At 39.7% G+C, this 23158-nt stretch overlaps 2 long non-coding RNA genes across 4 annotated transcripts in view; both read right to left on the reverse strand.

Moving 5' to 3' along the window:
- LOC138987221 (uncharacterized) overlaps nucleotides 1-1135 on the reverse strand; it is a 42801-nt gene extending 41666 nt beyond the window's left edge. The window contains exon 1 of the long non-coding RNA XR_011463654.1: nucleotides 959-1135. This is a non-coding gene — a long non-coding RNA (uncharacterized lncRNA). The remainder of the gene's footprint in view (nucleotides 1-958) is intronic.
- A 2966-nt stretch (nucleotides 1136-4101) lies between these two features.
- The window catches only part of LOC138987222 (uncharacterized), a 63945-nt gene continuing 44888 nt past the window's right edge, over nucleotides 4102-23158 (reverse strand). For 2 of the 3 annotated variants that reach the window (XR_011463655.1, XR_011463657.1), the window contains 2 exons: nucleotides 10391-10816; nucleotides 4102-4267 (listed from right to left, as the gene is read on the reverse strand). This is a non-coding gene — a long non-coding RNA (uncharacterized lncRNA). Of the gene's footprint in view, nucleotides 4268-5433; nucleotides 5448-10390; nucleotides 10817-23158 lie in introns of those variants that run through there. The other variant, XR_011463656.1, reaches the window with a different exon arrangement.

A 23158-nucleotide genomic window follows, 5' to 3' on the forward strand; every position in this document is an offset into this window, starting at 1 on the left:
GCTTTGTATCTTTGGGTAATGTAAATTCTCTGGGCTTCTGCTTCTTCTTTTATATATAATAGATGTTTTGGTTAAAGATATTTTCTTCTATTTCAAAAATTCTATTAAGCCTTAGGCTTTTGTTTTGCAATAAAATTTCAAATCACCAAAGAAACCCAGGAAAATAACATTATTTCATTTTTCTTACTGGGTTTCATATTTCACTGATGTTAGTTTAATTTATCAACACCTTGTTAATGGAGTTGTTTACTCTCTCAACAGGGGAAAAAGTAACTTTAAATCCTTATTATACTGGACATACTGTTTTTAGATTTTTATCACTTAAAAGCATCAGAAAAAAAGTTACTTTTCATAATATTTAAAAGAAATTAAACAATTCACTTCTAGTAGCAATAAATCAGTTAAGTTCTACACACCACACCCCTTGCCAAAGATCAAAACCCTTGCAAATTTTTTGTAGCCCTAAAAATCCCATTGTTTTGAGAAGTTCCCTTGATTCCTGAAATTCAAAGTCTGAAGAGTTGTATCTGATGAAAACTGAAAGTAAATCCCCTAACAATTGTGTTTAGCAATATTTTAAAAGAACAAAGTTTAAAATCTTAGTAGGTGAACTGAACCGGATGTGAGACATTCTGAGATCATCTTTGACGTCTGTGCTATCAGATGTAAAAATAAATCCAACCCAGTAGCCGGGAAAGGCTGCATTTCTCTGCATAAGAATAAAAGCTATTCAAACTCTCTGACAGCAATGAAACAAAAGAATACAATAAAGATAAAGAGGAGGGAAAAAAGCCTCTAAAACTTAGAAACAAGAAAATGAAATATACCATGCAGGTGATGGCTCAGCAGTAAAGAATCCTCCTGAAATGCAGGAGACATGCAGGAGACAAAGATTCAATCCCTGGGTCGGGAAGATGCCCTTGGAGAAGGAAATGGAGATCCACTCCAGTATTATTACCTGGAAAATCCGCATGAACAGAGGAGCTTGGCAGGCTACAGTCCATGGTGTTGCAGAGTCCGACATGACTGAGTGACTAAGCAGAAATAACTGCTTTTGACTCCAACACGAGCGATACCACCCTTTATTAAATTTCTGTTTCCCAATACTCCGTTAAATACTTTACATACATGATGCTCTGTGTGCATGAATGGATAGTCAAGTTTGAGGCTAAGTATCTCCACTTAAGCATTTCAGTTGTGGTGATAGATTTGGGCAAATCTATTTTCATGAAGGTGCTCAGTATCCCTCCAGGAAACAGCTAACTAAAGAAGGAACTAGATCATGTGCCTAACCCATATCAAAGCCTTTGTCATCAGAAAAGAGGAGAGAAGACTTTGCTCACTCCTTGGGAGACTTATATTTATGCCTTGCTCATGGACTCTTGTTGCAGCTTCTCCTTTGTCCTTGGGTGTGGGGGTGTCTTTTTCTGGTGGGTTCCAACATTCTTTGATGGTTGTTCAGCACCAAGTTGTGATTTTGGTATTCTAGCAGGAGAAGATGAGTACACCTTCTACTCTGCCATCTTAGAGATTTGGACTCTGTCTGAGTCAGGGGAGAGAGAGAGTCAGGTGAGAGTAAGAGAGAGTATGCCCTAAAAGAGCATTTCCACTAAAACCAGAATGTATTGCTACTCCTCTAATGCAGTGTAACATACATGAGGGAGAGAATTACATCTCCTATTTATTACAATCTGACAAACAGTTTTAGTATATTGAGTGAGAAATGTGTGAAGTGAGTGAGAAATGTGAAGTGAGTGAAAGTGTTAGTTGCTCAGTTGTGTAAACTCTTTGCAATCCCATGGGCTACTCTGTCCATGGAATTCTTCAGGCAAGAATACTGGAGTGGATAGTCATTTGCTTCTCCAGGGAATCTTCCCCACCCAGGGATTGAACTGGGGTCTCCCGTGATGCAGACAGATTCTTTACCATCTGAGCCACCAGGGAAGCCCGAAAAGTATGTCAGTTCAGTTCAGTTCAGTTGCTCAGTTGTGTCCGACTCTGTGACCCCATGGACTGCAGCACACCAGCCCTCCTTGTCCACCACCAACTCCTGTCCATCACCAAACTCATGTCCATTAAGTCGGTGATGCCATCCAACCATCTCATCCTCTGTTGTCCCCTTCTCTTCCTGCCTTCAAACTTTCCCAGCATCAGGGTCTTTTCCAATGAGTCAGTTCTTCCCATCAGGTAGCCAAAGTATTGGAGTTTCAGCTTGAGCATCAGTCCTTCCAATGAGTACTCAGGATTGATTTCCTTTAGGGTGGACTGATTGGATCTCCTTGCAGTCCAAGGGACTCTCAAGAGTCTTCTCCAATACCACAGTTCAAAAGCATCAATTCTTTGGCACTCAGCTTTCTTTATAGTCCAACTCTCACATCCATACACGACTACTGGAAAAACCATAGCTTTGACTATGTGGACCTTTGTTGGCAAAGTAATGTCTCTGCTTTTTAATATGCTGTCTGGGTTGGTTCTAACTTTTCTTCCAAGGAGCAAGCATCTTTTAATTTCATGGCTGCAGTCACCATCTGCAGTGATTTTGGAGCCCCAAAAAATAAAGTCTGTCACTGTTTCCCCACCTATTTGCCCTGAATGATGGGACCAGATGCCATGATCTTCATTTTCTGAATGTTGAGCTTTAAGCCAACTTTTTCACTCTCCTCTTTCACTTTCATCAAGAAGCTCTTTAGTTCTTCATTTTCTGCCATAAGGGTGGTGTCATCTGCATATCTGAGGTTATTGATATTTCTCCTGGCAATCTTGATTCCAGCTTGTGCTTCATCTAGCCCAGCATTTCTCATGATGTACTCTGCATATAAGTTAAATAAGCAGGGCGACATTATATAGCAGAAGTGTGTTGCAGGTAACTATAGAGACCTTTGGTGGGAGGTAGCAGATGCTTAAGAAGTGGCAGTGGGATCTGCTGGATGCCCCTTGATAAGTGGATATATTTGATAGTGCTTCTAGAAATTCACTTTTACTTCCAGAAAGCTTGTAGGCAAAAAAAAGATGTGTGTATTCATCAGGAGAGGCTAAGTGGTCATAACAAACATGTCACTTCTGTTTACAAGCCGGTGATGAGAAGTCCTATAGCCTTGCCTAATAGTAAGTGGGCAAAATGGGGGAGTAGATAGTGTCTCTGCCACCGTAAAGGGTGGATCTATAAGAAACAATTAGGTGAAGGCATTAGCTTGTGAAATATGCTCTTAATTTGACCTCGTTAATTCCCACACATACCTGAGACCGGATAATGGTAATGGTCTGTCTTGTTGTTGTTTAGTCACTGGGAGTTGTCCAACTCTTTGAGACCCCCATGGACTGTAGCCTGCCAGGCTCCTCTGTCCATGGGATTTCCCAGGCAAGAATACTGGAGTGGATTATCATTTCCTTTTCCAAGGGATGTTCCTGACCCAGGGATGGAAATTGAGTTTCCTGCATTTGCAGGCAGGTTACTTACCACTGAGCCAGTAGGGAAGTTCCTTAGGTATATATAATACCTTTTATTTATCCTCATGACAAATTCAGAGAAGTTAGGTAATTACTAGAATTTATATAGCTGTCCAGTTCTCCATGACTCCAAAACTGTTTTTTTTTTATTGTTCTGCATTTGCCACAAAGCTATATGCTTTAAAATAACCCCAAACATTTACTAAATTCCTACTCCCTTCTTTATTTTTTTCCTTTATTTTTTCACAACAACCTAGTGAGGTAAGATTGGTATTACCCTCAGTAGGCTCAGAGAGGTTAAGTAACTTGATCTAAGTCACGAAGCCTGCGAGAAGAGACATGGCTTGAGCCCAGATCTTTTGCCTTCACTTGGAGAACTATTTCCATTCACTCTTTCAAGCAAGTTCACCCAGAAAGGTTAAGAATTTGCCCAAAGTCACAAAACTAGCAAGCAACAGACTAGAATTCAAATTCAAATCACACAACTCCCACACCCATGCTTTTTGCATCACAACACTTCTCCTTAGGGGGCTGATTCATTCACACTCTATTTACACACATTATCAATGTTATCAATCTCAGACTATAAACTTAGTTTACTGCAAACTCCTAGTTCATTTGGTGAATGCTACTATAGAGAACAATATCTTCTTTCTAGTTTAAAACTTTATTTTTCATTTGAACAAATCATTGAACATCTCTAAAGCATAGATTCCTTTGTTCTTCACAAATTGAACAAAAACACCTTTCCCGTTAATTGTATTAGACATCAAATATGCAAGACGAATGATTAATCCGTGGGATGTTTTTGAGGCAGAATCTATAAAGAAAAGTTCAAACAACATCAGTTGACATAAGCTGAGAAGGAAAACAGATGAAACACTAACAGGAAAACTAATTTAAGGGAAATAGATACTAAATACTAAGGATTGAGCACAATTAATTTTTCTAAATGTGTGACATGAAAAATGGTAGAAAACACATCCTAGTAAGACTATACTATGGTGTTGTTTAGTCACTAAGTCACGTCTGACTCTTTGCAACCCCAAAGACTGTAGTCTGCCAGGCTCCTTTGTTCACTCCAGAATACTGGAGTGGATTACCATTTCCTCCTCCAGGAGATCTTTCCTACTCAGGGATCAAACCAGTGTCTCCTGCATCTCCCGCATTGGGGGCAGATTCTTTACCACTGAGGGCTTCCCTGGTGGCTCAGACAGTAAAAGCATCTGCCTGCAGGAAAATCCCATGGATGGAGGAGCCTGGTGGGCTGCAGTCCATGGGGTCGCTAAGAGTCGGACACAACTGAGTGACTTCACTTCCACTTCTCACTTTCATGCATTGGAGAAGGAAATGGCAACCCACTCCAATGTTCTTGCCTGGAGAGTCCCAGGGATGGGGGAGCCTGGTGGGCTTCCATCTATGGGGTCGCACAGAGTCAGACATGACTGAAACGACTTAGCAGCAGCAACAGCATCAAGTTCAATCCCTGGGTCAGGAAGATCCCCTGGAGAAGGAAATGGTAACCCGCTCCAGTACTCTTGCCTGGAAAATTCTATGAATGGAGGAGTCTGGTGGGCTACAGTCCACGGGGTCCCAAGAGTTGAGCAACTTCACTTTCACTTTTCACTTTTCTTTACCACTGAGCCACCAGGGAGGCCTATACTAGGATGTAGATAGAATCAAAGAAGGAGGGAGAAAACTAGAGAAAGTCAAGAGTTGTTTGTGTACCAACTAATTCGTAGGTCATTTCCAACTGCAAAATCTAGCCCTATGCAGATAGGGTTTGAGACTTGTCTGAGGTAGATTAACTTTGTTTATCTGCAAACAGACTGATTTCTTCATACAGGCTCTCAACTACACTCTTTATTTAAAAATAACCTTTATAACAGGACATATTTGTAAGATGACAAATTGTACAAAAATACCTTTTCCATTAATTGTATTAAACATTAAATATGCAAGACGAATGATTGACCCATGGGATGTTTTTGAGGCAGAATCTATAAAGAAAAGCTCAAACAAGGTCAGATGACATAGCTGAGAAGGAAAGCAGATGAAGCACTAACAATAATCTATCATCTTCAAATTATTGCAAAAGCAAGAAATGTTTAGATTTAGCTTTCACCATTTCCTGTCACTGGTAAAGAATCTGCCTGCAATGCAGGAGACCCAAAAGATACAGGTTCTATCCAGGGAAAATCCCCTGGAGCAGGAAATAGCAACCCACTCCAGTATTCTTGCCTGGGAAATTCCAAGGACAGAGGAGCCTATCAGGTTACAGTCCCTGGACTCACAAAGAGTTTCTGACATGACTTAGCAAATAGACAACAACAATTTTCCCTAAAGGGCAAACAACTGACTCCAATCAGAGACACCATGAAAATGACTGCCTTCAAATCCAAAGTTGATGCAGAGGGTCTGCAGTAGGGTCTCAATTATAACTACTCCTTTCTTTTTTTTTTCCTTTGGCTATGTACAGTTTTAACTTAAAAATTCCATTTATTACCATTTAAAATATTTCCTTGGGACTTCCCTGATGGTCCAGTGGTTAAGAATCTGCTTGCCAATGCAGGGCACACAGGTTCGATTGATTCAAGAGGATTCTAATCCAAGAGGATTCTACATGACTCAGAGCAATTAACCCTGTGGAATACAACTGCTGAGCCTGCTCTCTAGAGCCTGGGAGCAACAACTATGAAAGCCTGAATGCCTAGAACCTATGTTCCTCAACAAGCGAAGCCACTGCAACGAGAAGCTTGTGCACGACACTGAAGAGTAGCCCTGGCTCACCACAGCTAGAGAAAGCCTATACACAACGAAGACCCAGCGCAGCCAAAAATAAATAATAAAAAAAATTTCCTGGCAGCTATGTCATCACAAGTGTGAAAACAACAACAACAACAACAAAACAGAAAGATAGCTACTTTGTTAATAAATAAAAAGTTTGCTGAATAGTGAGGCTATGCTATTTTTGGAGACATTCATGTTTACATTCAGTTGAAAATCCTTATAATTCACTATAATTATTTCTGAATTAACATCATTTAGACCACAGGCTAATTTCTGCTACTGTCATAGTTAATTACAATCATTTCTTTCTAAAATGCATTTATTTATTATTTTTAATTTTTATTTTATATTGGAGAATAGTCGATTAACAATGTTGTATTAATTTTAGGTGTACAGCAAAGAGCAATGTAGGTCAGACAGAAAAAGACAAATATATAATATCACGTATATGTGAATCTAAAAAGATGTTACAAATGAACTTATTTATAAAACAGAAGTGGACTCACAGATTTACAGAATGGATTTATGGTTATCGGGGAGAAGGTAGGAGAGAGGGACAGATTGGGACTGACATGTGCACACTGCTAAATTTAAAACAGATAACATACAGTATCGTGTGTAAAGTAGATAGCTGGTGGGAAGCTGCTGTATAGCACAGGGAGATCTGTGATGATCTAGATGGGTGGGAAGTGGGGTGAGGTGGAAGGAAAGTCCAAGAGGAAGGGGACATATGTATGCATATTTCTGATTCACTTGGTTGTACAGCAGAAACTAACACAATATTGTAAAGCAGTTATACTCCAGTAAAAATTATTCTAAATAGATAACCAACAAGGACCTACTGTGCTATAGTACAGGGAGCACTACTCAATATTCTGTAATAACCTAAATGGGAAGAGCCCTTAAAAAAGAATAAATACATGTATGTCAATACCTGGCTACTCTTTAGAATCACCTAAGGCATTGTCAATAAACGTAGCCACATAGGCCCCACCTGTAGTGGTTCTAGTTTAACTGGAGTATACCAAGCATCTGCTGCTGCTGCTGCTGCTAAGTTGCTTCAGTCATGTCCAACTCTGTGCGACCCCATAGACGGAAGCCCACCAGGCTCCCCCGTCCCTGGGATTCTCCAGGCAAGAACACTGGAGTGGGTTGTCATTTCCTTCTCCAATGCATGAAAGTGAAAAGTGAAAGTAAGTCGCTCAGTCGTATCCCACTCTTAGCGACCCCATGGACTGCAGCCTACCAGGCTCCTCCGTCCATGGATTTTCCAGGCAAGAGTACTGGAGTGGGGTGCCATTGCCTTCTTCGATACCAAGCATCTAGGTATACTTAAAAAGTTATTCCTAGGTAATCTAACACCTGATCTATAGTTGTCTGGTACTGGTCCTGTATGAGCCTATGTTTTCTTGATAAATTAGCCAGCCCACCCAAACAGACACACCAGAAGCCCTAACACGTGGAAGATTAGCCATGTCATGCTATGACTGGTTTGGTTTGAGTTTTTTTTTTTTTAGTTTAACAGTTTAGTTATTATTGTATTCTTCACAAATGCATATCACGACTGGTGATGAATCACATTTTTAACGTGAAAAATCATAACAAGGTGGTGTTATATCTTTTGCCTTAATGAATAAGACCTTTCCCACATCTTATTATTAAATTTAAAGCTTTATCTTTAGCAATTCTCTCTGTATAACTCTGTGGCCTTCCTTGGACACAATTTGATGCTGTTCAGCATGTCTGCTGTCTTTGTTCTTATATTCATCTATTCCCTTGCAATGTGGTATTAGTTTTAAGATTAAAAGCCAATCCTGACTGGGAGAGCACTGAGCTATTATTACTGCTGGCTAATGTACCACTGGAAGGCCGTGCACAATAAGTCAGAAAAAAGGAGTTTCTTATGTTCTCTCATTGGTTTATTATTACAGTTAGGGAAACATCCTGCACAATTTATTTCTTAAGCAGAGTAGGGATGGAAGAAAGTAAAGAATATAAAAATGAGAAACAGTGAGTTTCTAGGAAGCAATGACTAAATCTAAGACATTTTATGTCCCAGAAGAGCAGGGATTCAGCATCCAAACCCTGATCTACTGGAGAAGAGGGAATCTCCAGATTTCTATAAATCCTCTGAAATGACAAGCAAAATAATGTGTGTGTATGTACAGTTTGGGGAAGGTAGATGCGCTTGACATCTACCAAAGGCTTAGCAGTGAGGTATCTACAAATTGATCTGAAGGAACAGTCTCTTCTCAAATCTTCTCCTTCTTACCAGTAACCAATTCTGGCTCCTTTGACTACTTTTCTTTTAGGATCCCTCCGTTGTACCAGCGGAGGGATAAGTATAAGTATAAGTACTTTATGTATTTCTTCAGTGTGTCCTTTCAGGATTTCCTGATTAATGAATACTGGAATCAGGCTTGCCTCTATGTACAAGGACCACTGTGGCCAGGATCTTAATTTCCTGAAAAACAATTGCTGCAACTTCTCTTCCTTTTCTGCCAACACTGCCTCTATTTATACTGTCTTCACTTTCTTTTTCCAGACTTCTGCGTGTCTGCTTGGTTGGTAAGTGGACCCACTAGCTAGGTGCCATTGAGGCTTAGTATCTACCTAGCTCTAGGCTTGTCTCCCTTGCTCTGTGGAGGAACAGGTTGACATCTTCTATGAGAGGGCAGGACCTCAGCTCTCCTGAGTGAGTGGGAAGGTAGAGAACAGGGTCTTCATTTCTTTATTTCTTAACACTGCATCAGGGTCCATCCATTTATTTATCCATGGTCCTATTATTTTGCATGGAGAATTCTATTTCTTATTTCATTTCTGTTGGAATGTGTGTGTGTGTGTGTGTGTGTGTCTGTGTATAATTGCATGGAGGGTGTAGTCTGAGCACTTAGGCTGTAGGAGTGGGCCTATAATGCTGTTTTCTGATAATCAAGGCTCAAGACCAGATGGTTTACAAAAAGATCTCTGATATTTAAAGCAAGCTGTAGCCTTAACTCTACACATCAGGAGCCCGATGCCATGAACCATGTCAATCACAATTGCTCCTATTTATTGAGATTTACTGCATATAAAGCATGTGTGTGTTCATCAGTCCTTCGTGTCCAACTCTTTGTGACCCCATGGACTATAGCCTTCCAGGCTCCTCTGTGGAATTCTCCAGGCAAGAATACTGGAGTGGGTTGCCATTCTGTTCTTCAGGGGATCTTCCTTACCCACTGATCAAACCCAGGTGTCCTGCATTGCAGACAGATTCTTTACCATCTGAGCCACCAAGGAAGTCCATAAAGCATGTAATTTGTATTATCTCATTTAATCTCCACAATAATCTCCACAATAATCCAATTATTATTCCCAGATTATTATCTACAGATAATAAAGATTTAGTGTAACCAAGTAATTTGGGTGTCATACAACTAGTAACTGGTTGAGTTGGGAGGTCTGTCTGACTCCAGAGCATCATGCTCATCAGCATTAACTCTATGTCACCTGGAAGGATCCAGAATCTCTAGGGTAGGTAGAGTCACAGTCACAGAGGATAGTCATCGTGAGCTGGAAGCCCAGGGAATAAATACAGCATTGGTTACATATTTCTCACAGATTTTTAAGAGGTATTTTCTTGTATAAAGAATATTGAAAGTAGCAAGTTTTAATATGACCTTGCTGCTGCTGCTGCTAAGTCACTTCAGTCATGTCTGACTCTGTGCGACCCCATGGACGGCAGCCCACCAGGCTCCCCCATCCCTGGGATTCTCTAGGCAAGAATACTGGAGTGGGTTGCCATTTCCTTCTCCAATGCATGAAAGTGAAAAGTGAAAGTGAAGTCGCTCAGTCGTATCCAACTCTTAGCGACCCCATGGACTGCAGCCTACCAGGCTCCTCCGTCCATGGGATTTTCCAGGCAAGAGTACTGGAGTGGGGTGCTAATATGACCTTAGACATCATTAAATCAACAATAGCAAACAATGTATTTAATCACTATAGACCTTGAAAACATCTAACCAGCCCTTTCAGAATACCCACAATTATTTATCTGCTCATCACAATTTATAGTGACATTTCCTCAGTGTCCTTCCTCAAGGAACAGCATTTTAAAATTAAATCTAATAACACTTTGTTTAATTTTCAGAAAATATCATATACCACTACTTACCTATGTTTAAATAATTCTATTTTAGCACTGATGATTATGTGTCCAGCTATGTTAGAAATTATTTTATCTTAGGATATGATATAAAAATTATGGAGTGTCTCTTTACTTAGTTCTCCATAAACTATATATCACGTCTGCCACCAGATTACAAACTTGATCTTCTGCAGTCAGTAACAAGGAGCTACCAAGTGCTAAAATAACTTTCGTAGTGACTTTATTGTTTATTTATTTAATTTTGTTCGCTGTTCTGGGTCTTCATTACTGTGCGGGCTTTTCTATAATTGCGGTGAACAGAGGCCACTCTCCACTGCAGTATGCAGGCCACTCTCTAGTTGCAGTGCACGGGCGTCTCATTGCGGTGGCTTTTCTTGCTGTGCAACATGGGCTCTAGGACTCTCGGGCTTCAGTAGTTGCTGCTCCTGGGGTCTAGGGCACAAGTGGAATAGTTGTGTCAGAAGTTGTGGTACATGGACCCAGCTGCTCTGCGACACGTGGAATCATCCCAGACCAAGGATCGAACCCATGTCCCCTTCACTAGAAGGCAGATTCTTTACCACTGAACCACCAGGGAAACCCTGTGGTGGCTTCAATATCATGATAATAACTCTCACAATGTGAACAGTCATTCATCAATTTTTTGTTTTGTTTTGTTTTGTTTTCGGTGTGTGCCAGCCACTATAGAAGGTAAAGGCTTCATAGTTTTCTATAGGAAGTCAACGACAGAATTTTGATGCCCTTGGAATATTTCCCAGGGACGCTTGATCACCTAGTAAAATTTATTTTAAGAACCATGATACTACTGATCAAAATAAGATATCTACCATACACATTTTACAATATCTAGTAAATGCATATTTTTATTATTAATAATTTATGGAAAAAGGGAAAAATGAATGTGAAGTCTAAGTGACATGAAAAGGACATAAAGTAGTTTTTTGAGAAATCAAGTTGCCTGCCTTATAAATGAGCAGTCTTGCTGATATAGTAGGGCCCAAACCCATTTATTTCTATGGAGAAATCATGTTTTCTTCAAATTATACACATCTTTTCATATTCTAACTGAGGCATATGGAAATCAGCCCAGAATATAATCTCAGAGTCATCATAAAATAAGAAACTCTTTTTTCTGCTGTGTTTTTTAGGTATTCTTTTCTGTATTCCTACTTCACTAGAAGAATTACCTTTTTTGAAACCACTTACAATAAAATTCCTCTTCTCATTTCATAGTGTTAGAATCCTCAAAGAGCACTTAGGGAGATCCTGATGACCCACATGAAAAAGGATCAATCAGTAGTGACTCAATGGAATTCCATCAAATTGTACAAAATAACTCTGAAATCATAAGCCTAAAATAGAGCTAAGGGTATTCAACCCGTCATGACAGACTGATTACTGCCTTCATATCTCTGGAATATAGTCATGACCTATATTCCTACAAATACCCAACAATTTAAATAATCAAACCTATGAGCTCTTCCTAAAAGTTTGCCCCACAAGTCCTTTTTCATAAGCATAAGCAATCTGTTAAGAATTCATGGTTTCTGCTCCTTGTTCTGCTGTCATAGCAACCTTCATACCATAGACATATGCAAAGAACCGAACACCACCTAACCAGTAAAATCAAATTGTCATGACGGTTGCTATGTTAAATACAAAATGACAAACCAATTTCCAATTGCTGAAGCATAAAATCAAGGTACAACCATACTTTCAGATCTCTTTTAGCAAATACAGTATAATAGTGATAGTGGTGGTGTTGGTAATATGTGATGGGACTAGGGGAGTTTGGAACAGATAAACATATTAGACACCTATGTAAGATGAGTTTGTGCAAATATTAAAATTCAGTGCTAATTGAGACTACCCATTGAAAGACAAGCAATTATAAAGTGGCCAGCTCCTATGCAAATATAAAGTATGAAATCTGTTTTACCCATCTATTAATAATAATAATTAAAAAAGCTCACCTCTTTTGTACATCTTTCAGTTTGAAAAGATAGTTGTAAAATATGCCTTATGGTCTGATAGTCTGATAAGTTATTCCACTAAAGCTAGGAGAATCTTAATGTGCCTCCCTAGGAGCTCCCCAGGTGGCACTAGTGGTAAAGAATCCACCTGCCATTGCAGTAGACGCAGGAGATGAAGGTTCAATCCTTGGATTGGGAAGATCCCCTGGAGTAGGAAATGGCAACCCACTCCAGTATTCTTGCTCACTCTCAGCAAGTACTTCAGCTGGTTCTGGTTCTTCACCTGATTAAATATTCCTAATCTTTTGGGGCTTTCCAACTGGCAACCCACTCTGGTACTCTTGCCTGGAGAATCTCATGGACAGAGGAGCCTGGTGGGTTGCAGTCCATGAGGTCGCTAAGAGTCAGACCCGACTGAGCGACTTCACTTTCACTTTTCACTTTCATGCATTGGAGAAGGAAATGGCAAGCCACTCCAGTGTTCTTGCCTGGAGAATCCCAGGGACGGGGGAGCCTGGTGGGCTGCCGTCTATGGGGTCGCACAGAGTTGGACAGGACTGACGTGACTCAGCAGCAGCAGCAGCAGCAGGTAGCTTAGTGGTAAAGAATTCACTTGCCAGTGCAGGAGATTCAGGAGATGCTGGATCGATCATTGTGTTAGGAAGATCCCCTGGAGGAGGACATGGCAATCCATGCCAATATTCTTTCCTGGAAAATCCCCAAATCCCATGTACAGAGGAGTCTGGTGAACTGTAGTCCATAGGGTCAAAAAGAGTCGAACACAACCGAGTGACTGAGCATACAGGGTTCTAGAGCAAAATCATGCCTTGAGCAGGGGAGAATTACACATTCAGACAGCAGCTCTTGGCAAGCTACCAGGCACATGGAAAATGAAAACTTTGATCATGAGGCAATAAGTAACTATCTGGCTAGAGTTGCTCCTCATAAGTTGACTTTTGTCAGACCTACAAAGTCATAAGATCAAATATGAAAGTGTTAACTGCTCAGTTGTGTCCGATTCTTTGCAACCCAATGAATTGTAGGCCAAAAAATACTGAAGTGGGTTGCCATTCCCTTCTTCAGGGGATCTTTCTGACCCAGGGATAGAACCTGGGTCTCCTACATTGCAGGCAGATTCTTTACTGTTTGAGCCACCAAGGAAGCCCAAGATCAAATATGCCCAGCAACAATTCACTGTAGGATAGAAATGGAATACCTGGAAGCAGGCATAGAGCTGGCTGGAAGGCACAAGTAAGCTACAGAAGTAAGTATACCAGACCCACCTCTCACTTGGCACTTTCATGGGCCCTCGCCCTCACCTTACATCTATAGCCATGAAAGTGGAGGGGCAAGGCATCCCTTTATAACAAGCTGATGGAGGACAAAAAAGACCAAGCTTAGTTTATAGTTTATGGATAGGTTGACTCAATGTGTAAGTGCAAGCTAAAAAAAAAAAAAAAAGACCGTTGAATACTAAAATCCTATTGAGGACTGGCTCCAACATTCAATCGTGAGGGTAGGTCCTCCCAACAAGCAGAGCTTTATAGAGTACGTACTATTCTTTCTTAAAAGTGGCCTAAAATGAGAATATACATAGACTCATGGGTAGTGGTGAATGGATTAGCTGCATATTTAAAGTGCCTGTGGAAATAAATACTTGAAGATCAGGGATAAGAAAGTCTGGAGAAGAGACATGTGGATAACCTAAAGAAGTGGACATAAAATATGAAGGTCTTTGTATCACATATCAGTGCCGAACAGAAATCACCTATCATGGAAGAGGCACTAAATTACCAAGGAGACAGAATGACTCAGCCAGTTGACGTCATCCTGTTGTCTCCAATCATTCTTGTGCTAGCACAATGGACTCTTGTAGTAGACATGGTGATACTGATGAAGGCTGATGTGCAGGGCTTATGTGGGCTCCCATTGACCATGGTTGTTCTAGTTACTGCTGCTGTCAAATGCTCAACCTGCCAGCACCTGAGCTCCATATATATAGCCTTATCCCTGCTGCTGCTGCTGCTAAGTTGCTTCAGTCGTGTCTGACTCTTAGCAACCCCACGGACTGCAGCCTACCAGGCTCCTCCGCCCATGGGATTTGCCAGGCAAGAGTACTGGAGTGGGGTGCTATTGCCTTCTCCGAGCCTTATCCCTAGAAGAGACCAATTGGCCTGCTGGAATGAGCTTAAAAGCAATAAGCTCAACTAGAAGATCACAGACGGCCATTTAGAAACCCATCACAGGATCAAGCTATTATGCTGGGTTTATACTTGGAAGTTTTGATTTCCATTCGATTAGTCAGATGTTAGAGATATTTACTTCAATCTGCCTTTAGACCCACTAGGCTCTTCTGTCATGAAATTCTCCAGGCAAGAGTACTTGAATGGGTAGCCATTGCCTTCTTGAGGGGCTCTTCCGAACCCAGGGATCAAACAGAGGTCTCCTGCATTGCAGGCAGATTCTTTACTGTCTGAACCACCAGGGAAGCTCCCATTTAGCTTAATAGTTTTCACCAAATAAAATGCTTCTGAGTCTTGCTCACTAAGATGGAAACTGTCCAAATTGAAATCAGTCATCAATTAGTCCAACATATGACTAACTCATTTTGATTAGATCTGGGTATTAATGAGACAAAAGTTGAAGTCACTGGCCTTTTTAAAATTTTTATTTTAAGAAGGCATGTTTTATTTTTAGAATTTGTGTGCAGCAGAAACTATCTGGTACAAGCCATCCATCTTCTGCTTGCCACACTAATCCTCAGTCAAACTGGTATAATAAAATTACTTCCTTCTCCTTCTGGCCCTAGGTTATGGAACTCCTTAATGTTATTCCTTGGTGACCCATATTTCTGAAGTTGAACTCAAATTAAGTCAGTGGCTGCTACTTAAGTTTAACATAATACCACTGTACTGTGATAGAACTATGCCTTAGACACAGCAAGTACTCAAAAGATGTTTGTTGAATTAATATGAATAATTTCACAGAGCATTAGTATTTGTAGGAGTTTCAGAAAATATTTTAAAATCATCTCTATCCCTTATCTTCCACACCCAACTTTATCTCCTGAATACATCCATCTGTAATCCATCTACTTCTTCTCAGTTTTACAGCCACCACCTAGTGTCTACCTCTATCATCTTTTACTTGCAGTACTGCTAATTGGTCTTAGGTCTCCTTCAGTGTCCCTTGGACAGCAAGGAGATCAACCAGTCAATCCTAAAGGAAATCAACCCTGACTATTCATTGGAAGGACTCATGATGAAGCTGAAGCTCCAATACTTTGGCCACATGATGCAAAGGGCTGATTCATTGGAAAAGATCCTGATGCTGGGAAAGATTGAAGGCAGGAGCAGAAGGGGTGACAGAAGATGAGATGGTTGGATGGCATCATTAACTCAATGGATGTGAGTTTGAGAAACCTCCTGGAGATAGTAAGGATAGGGGAGCCTGGCATGCTGCAGTCATGGAGTTGCAAAGAGTTGGATATGACTTAGTGAGTGAACAACTCCTTCAACCTAGCCTTTACAGGGCAGTTAATTGATTTTAAAGTGAAAACCTGATCACTTTATACTCCTGTTTAAAATACTTTAATACTGCTCATTGCTCTTAGGATAAAGACCACAATACTTTGAGATCCTCCAGACCTGTCCTCTGCCTATATCTCTGGCAATGGTGTTTCTAGAGTTCAGTTAGGGCCAATGACCTGAAAAGTGAGGGTTGAAGACTTCTCCAGAAGGTACAACTAAACAGTAAACATCCTGCTTTTCCTATTGATGTGGGGTGGCTTCCAGGACTAATGGCCCCTAGGATGGAGCTGCTTCCCAGCTTCACTCCCTTCCACTCCTCCTCATTCTCACTCTGCTCCCTCTTTGCTAGCTTTCTTTCAGTTCTCAGAACATCCCAAGTACCTTTCATCTCAGAGCCTTTTTTTTTTTTATTTAACTTTACAATATTGTATTGGTTTTGCCATATATCAAAATGAATCTGCCACAGGTGTACATGTGTTCTCCATCCTAAACCCTCATCCCTCCTCCCTCCCCATACCATCCCTCTGGGTCGTGAGCCTTTTTGTTTATTGCTCTTTCTACCTAGAGCCATTTTATTGCTCTAAATATTACTCAACCCACAATTCTCAGATTAAATGTCATTTCCTTAGGGAAAACTTCCCTGGAGTAAGGTGGTTCCCCAAATCATAGGCTCTGCTCTTCACACAGGTAGCCTAGTCTCTCCCATCAGATCAAAAGTTTTGGGGAAGCAGGGGCAATTTTTGCCTTGTTTACTGCAGTCTTCATAGTGCCTGACTTGCTCCACCCATGTTTGTTGAATGAATGAACTGCTTTGCAGTTTGCACTGCAATTGGAAGGGACTTCACTGATAATGAAATTGGGATTTTGGATGGTTGCTGGTATTGCTTATGGTCTTATAGCTAATTAGCAGCAATATCAGAAGTGAAATGCTGTACAGAATATTGATTTTGGACCCAGAAAGCTTTCCAAGTATGAACTCATTGAATCCCCTACAGCTGCAGGACTAGGTACCATTAAGGTAACTTGCCTGAGGTCACACATGATAGATAATGGAATCAGGACTTGAACCACTTTTACTCTGAAATAATTGGCCATTCCAAATGCACCAGTAGGACTGAGAAAACAGACAGAATGTAGCCTCATCATAAGGCAGAGAGAAAATAAGAAAAGGCAAGAATATCGGTTAAGAATTCAAGGGCAGATCACACTGAACAGATATATTCTTTTCAGCTGAATGTGTATCTCATGAAGTTACCTGTGTTCCAATGGGTCCTGTTAATTTGGAAAGTACCATCGGTGCCCCAAATTAAGGATGGGGGTGCATACTGAGGCTAAGGCAGTTGGGGAAATAGTGCCTCAGATTTGATGAAGACGTGCTTTGTGAGAGCTACTGACATTTGAATCCTCCTTCTGTAGGAGAAAGCCCCCAAAGCCCAGGAATGAAGCTTGTTGCTGTGACAGGAGTGGGGCTAGTAGACCACCTGCTGCATGTTAACCTCTTCCAAAGACACTCTACAACATCCTCAAAACCAAATGGGAGAAAACATTTGTGTTTCAGAGAAAAGGGTGAAGAAGCAGGGAGAGAGGAGAATAGAGCAAGGAGTGAAAGAGGAAAGAGAGAGCTGAGGAGAGACAGGGAAAGACAGGATGAACAGTAGAATATAAGACAAGGCAGCCTTTTTGCAATATAGGATTTAATGATTGTCGAAAGAACTAAGAGATTTCATTTATTTAGAATGTGAGTGATAGGATTAGTGGTTTTTGTCTTATTAATTGTCCCACTGCTGTTTCTAATGCATACCACTTTTAAAACAGTAATGGCATCTTTATAATCATTGTCAGTCTCAGTCTGTCTCCTTTACATATATTGTTTAAATGCAATATTTATGGAATTGTCCTCATGGATTAACCCGTCACTTTTCTTAGAGTCCCTAGAAGCTCAATATTTGTGTTGTATCCCAGATCTCAGGACTCTTGGATATCTAGGCCTCTGATACTCTGTAAACTGGTAAATGATTAAGACAATCAGAATTACCTCATCACAATTTCTACTAATAGAAAAACCAGGAATTGTCTCATTATGGGCTTCCCTGGTGGGTCACATTGTAAAGAATCTGTCTTCAATGCAGGAGAGCCAGGTTCGATCCCTGGGTTGGGAAGATTCCCCTGGAGGAGGAAATGGCAACCCACTCCAGTATTCTTGCCTGGAAAATCCTATGGACAGAGGACCCTGGTGGGCTACAGTCCATGGGGTCGCAGTGAGTCAGACACAACTGAGCGCCTGGCACTTTGATGAACTGGTGAGACTTTTAGATAACTCAGTATGTATAGAGCAACTCCAGAGAGGGTGGGATTCTGATTCCAAGAGGGAGAATGTAGTCTGACATTCAATCAGATGTGAGGGGGAAAAAGCAAAGCTCACAATAGGAGGGTTGGTTCATGTGTCATATATAAACTGGGCATTGTATTGTCTTTCCCCAAATTCCCTCTAATAACATAGATGTCATGTGCAGTACAGTTGGTGTATTTCACAGGTGAGTATTATAATCCTATAAAAGCATTTTGAGACTGCAGGGTGTGAGTCATGATAAAAATCCCAAGAATTATTATCCTTTCTCTTCCACCCAGGAGGACTCATTTTTGCATCTCATCTGTAGCAATGTATGTTTTGAAGAACTATTAAGATGAAAGCAATATCAAAATATAAAACCAAGGCTAGATCATAAAGAACTAATTTCTCCAGTTAAATCATATTGTTAATGTTTAATGCAATATTTACAAGATATAAAATCTGACATTACATTTTTAAAATCAATCTGAGAGCCTCAAATTTTATCTTAATATTTTCTTTTTGTACTCTACATGTCTTTCATAATGAAATTATATTTGAAATATATTTGGTCTATTTGTCAGTTTATCTTTTATTAACTGGATTTTGTTTAGTGGATTATTTTTTGCTTATTTAACTAGTTCCAAACATGTTACAAAGCAGAATACCCCCCAATCAAATCTGCTACAAATATAACTTTTACTTCTGTTTTATACAGAAGCTAGGTTATTAATAAATTTATTCTAATTCATCCATATTAAAAGTTTACTTAGTAAATGCCAGTTGCTAACTTATTATAAAACTATTTTTATATAGATAGCCTACTATTATTTAATACACATTAGGAAGTCCTTGGAGTTTTTCTTATGACAATTATATTATCACTTTAATCTTACATATAATGGGTCAAAAATTTCTTATTTTCCCATTCAGTTACCATCACTATAATAATGGTACTTATCTTCTTGGATATATTTTCTCCCTTCTGTTTCTTTTCTTTCACTCTATCTTCCTGTGTGGTCTGTTTTCTATTTTTATTTGCTTTCCCCTATTTATCTGAATTTTACCAACCTTGAACTTGGTTATATTTAGCCTTCATACCCACAAAAGGGATCAGGAGGGTGTCTGGGGGAAGTGATACAGTGACCACTATACTAACCAAACTCTGATGGTAGTTAGTATCCGAATGTCCCTCAGTGCTGTGTTTTGCATGAAAGCATCTATAGTCCCCTAGAAAATGGAAAAGAAAAGAATTGACATTTCCTTATGCACTTGAACTTGTTCTTTTCTTTAAAGAGATATTCATGTTGCCTGGTTTGTGGCATTTATAAAATTTGCTTTCCACTGAACTTGTCATTTGTAAATTTGAAGATATGTACTAATTCAGAATTTTAATTCTGTATTTAACAAAAGAGGCATTTATTTTGAAAAATATCCTCTAAGTTGTAGAAAAACCATAGTAATATGTGTGACTGTCTGGCAGGATGATTGTCTGCTGATGATTGACTTTAGCCATTGATCAGTTCTGCATTGGTTTAACAAATTCATCTCAGTGTTTTGATTGTCTGTATATGTGTCTACTCTTCCAATTCTCCTTTGAACCAGTTACAATATCTTACTGACTCCACTATAAACTAGGCTGGTTGAATATAATCTTTGACACTTAAAAATTCTTTATCTGCAAGTTTATTAATAAACCAAAACAGAAGAAGAACAAGGTCCCCAAATGATCCATATAATTAAAAGTGCAAATTTACTCCAAACTGAAATAGAAAACATGTGGCAGGCCTTGACAATTTGGGCCATAGAAATTGTGTGATTAAAATGCCTTTAGCACACAACTGTAGTGCTGAACTATATTTGATTAACTCTTTGGTTTATGCTATTGAAAAAAATATATGCTGTGACTGCTGCTGATAGATTGCATCATAATATACAATTTAGGGTCAGAGCATCAAAGATAACAAAAATAAGAGCAATGTTTTAAAGTCAAGTGGCTGAATTAAGGCACATTTTTAACAGCAAAGGGTACTAAAAACATTCCTGAATATCTGATACATCAAAAACAAGATTATGTATAATTTAACTGCACATTTTGGTCTATTCTGTGTATACATGTGCAGTCGCTAAGCTGTGTCTGGTTTTTTGTGACTCCATGGAAGTAGCCTGCCAAGCTCCGCTATCCATTGAATTTTCTAGGCAAGAATGCAGGAATGGGTGGCCATTTCCTCCTCCAAGGCATCTTCCCTACCCAGGAATCCAATCTGTGTCTCTGACACTGGCAGGTGGATTCTTTGCCTCTGAGTCACCAGGAAAGCCCATTTTGATGGCATATTCATCACACTCTCCCAACTTATGCTTGCTTACCGCCAATAAATCATGTGCTATCTAGGTTTAAAAAAATGAAAATATCTAAGTAACAGACATGCGAGTTTTAAAAAACTAACAATACACCATGATGATAACAACTGAACATTTTTCTTCTGAATGCGATTGCAAGACATTCCATTCACAAATATTATAGTTCAATAAAAACTTTGTACACATATCCCCAAAAGTCCACACCAGATTAGACCACTTTACCAAATCAGTAAAATTAGAAGTAATGAAAATTTTCTTTAAGTAATACTTCTTTAAGTAAGAAATAATCATAATTTTTTTTAAGAGCCATAAAGATCTGAGGCACTCTGGGAAAGATGTTTTATACAAGTAGAACATGTCAGTGATATCAAATTATCTTACAAGAAAGTCATAAGATACCCAGTCATCAAGTACACTCATGACAATGACCTTGATCTGATATGACTTCACTGATGCATGCCCATTTGGACTGAACTGTTAAAAAGGAACACAGACATTGGGCAGCTAAAGTGGGCTTGCCCTCCTCCTTGGTATTATATTGAGAATTTAGGAAATTACTCTGAGTTGCTTATTGTAAACCACTATGTTCCCGAGGCCATCAATTCTCCTTACAAAATGTTATTTCAACATAATTTGACAAAACTTTCAAGTGACTGTAACTTATAGTATAACTCTACTAGCAAACATTCTGTTTCTATACTGAAATGAGAGGGAAATGGGAAATACAAATCATTTTAGCTGCCTTGACATAACTGAGCGGCAAACACTGAAGCCTCAAGGTCAGCATTCGTGCATTTTCCAAGTAGTTGCTATAAACACAGCCTTCCTCTTCCTAGTGAACTACCAGGTTGCTTCTACAGCACTGCTCCATTTCTCATACTTCTGGTACCTGCACTGTCTTCTGTTTGTTTCGCTCTGGCTGTTTGAGATTCTAAGAGAATCTACTTAGAAAGATCTTGGCCTTCATATAATTAATTTTTAGGAATATGAAAAGCTGTGGAAACCATTAAGAAGTAGGTGTTAGTAACAATGAAAATATTTAGAGTAATCATATTTTTCTTTATGCATCATATTCAGTGAATGCATAGCAGACAATATTTTATTTTCAAGTTTGTTTCCTGCAGAATTGTTCCTTGGGGACATACTGTGAATTCTCTGCAATATGTCAACATTAACGGAGCATTGAGAAAGCATGGATGAATAATTACTGGTCTGCTCATCTGAGGTGAGGGATGGAGGCTCATTTCTCTCTTTCAAAAGTCTGTTTACTTAATCAATGTAAGGAACATATAGAATTGTACAAAAGACTTGAAGAGACAGAGTCTTATAATTGGCAAAACTTGCTCATTATTCCAAAGCAATCAATTCTATTTCAGGCCAAATGATAGTGATAGTCATTTCTGTCCCATTCTAGGCTCATGATGGGCTCATACTTCTATGCCCTTTATTGTTAGGAAGAGAACCATATGACTGGTTCTGCAGAATGAGTTATAAGAAAAATGGAGTGGGTGACTTCTGGGTTGGACTTCTTAGTTTTCACAATGAGACCCTCCAGATTTTACTCTTTCCTTTTGCATGGTGATAGATAATTGTAAGAAAGGTAGTGGCTGTTCCATCAACCTGGGTCCCTGAGTGACTAGAATGCACTGAATCCATCCCCACCTCACTGTCCCCAAATAGATTTGAAACATGAGCAAGGAATTACTCTGTTGTTTTAAGGTACTGAGCTTTAAAAGTTTATTGGTACTACCTTCACACGTCTCTACTCATGCAGAATAAAGTCATAAATTGCTAGTTGGATGTAACAGGAGAAGGAAAATACCTCAGGCAGTGCATATCTGACCACAGAGATTGTTGGACAACTTCCCTCCAATTTCACAATCTTGACTAGGCTCAAGCTTACATTAAGATTCCTTTAATAGAGGCATGCTTCAGTAATACATGCCCTAACAACGTGCTTCTCAGATAGCTTCCCAATGGGACTCTATGCACAAGATAACATAGAAAGGCCTAAAAATAATGTGGTTAAAATATGTTCATGCTTTGAAGTGAGCTCTCTGCAATTTCTAAATTTAACTCAAATCATCACACTGTGGCTTTGCAACCTCCTGGGGGTGCTTCCCAGGTGTAACCTGAAACTGGTTCTGGTACTCAGTATTCCTGTCCTCTGAGAGCACAAGTAGAGACCTAAGAAGGAGGTAGATCCCTCCAGGTTTTAGGTGGGAGGTTTGATAAACAAGGGAATTCACATAGAAGACTTATCTTAGGTGGTCACAAATTGAGTAGATCTCCATACCCACAACCAGAATCTTAAAAAGTTTATGTAGAGGACTTAACTGAGTTCAGTTACATATGTAGTCCAAATGATCTCATCAGCACATTATTATCTCAAGGTTGTATCCTTGAGGGAGCATCTGGAAGTGGCAAAGGCAAGTGGAACACACATTCCAAGGACAGGGATATGGAGCCTCCAATGCCTGGGTCAAACCTGCAATCACATCTCTTGACAACTTCCCCCAACATGCACTCTGCATAGTGGTGGAGACAGACATCATGTAAAATACATCTTTATACTCAAGAG

This window comes from Bos mutus, chromosome 3 (genome assembly GCF_027580195.1).
Source record: "Bos mutus isolate GX-2022 chromosome 3, NWIPB_WYAK_1.1, whole genome shotgun sequence".
NCBI classification, from domain to species: Eukaryota; Metazoa; Chordata; class Mammalia; order Artiodactyla; family Bovidae; genus Bos; species Bos mutus.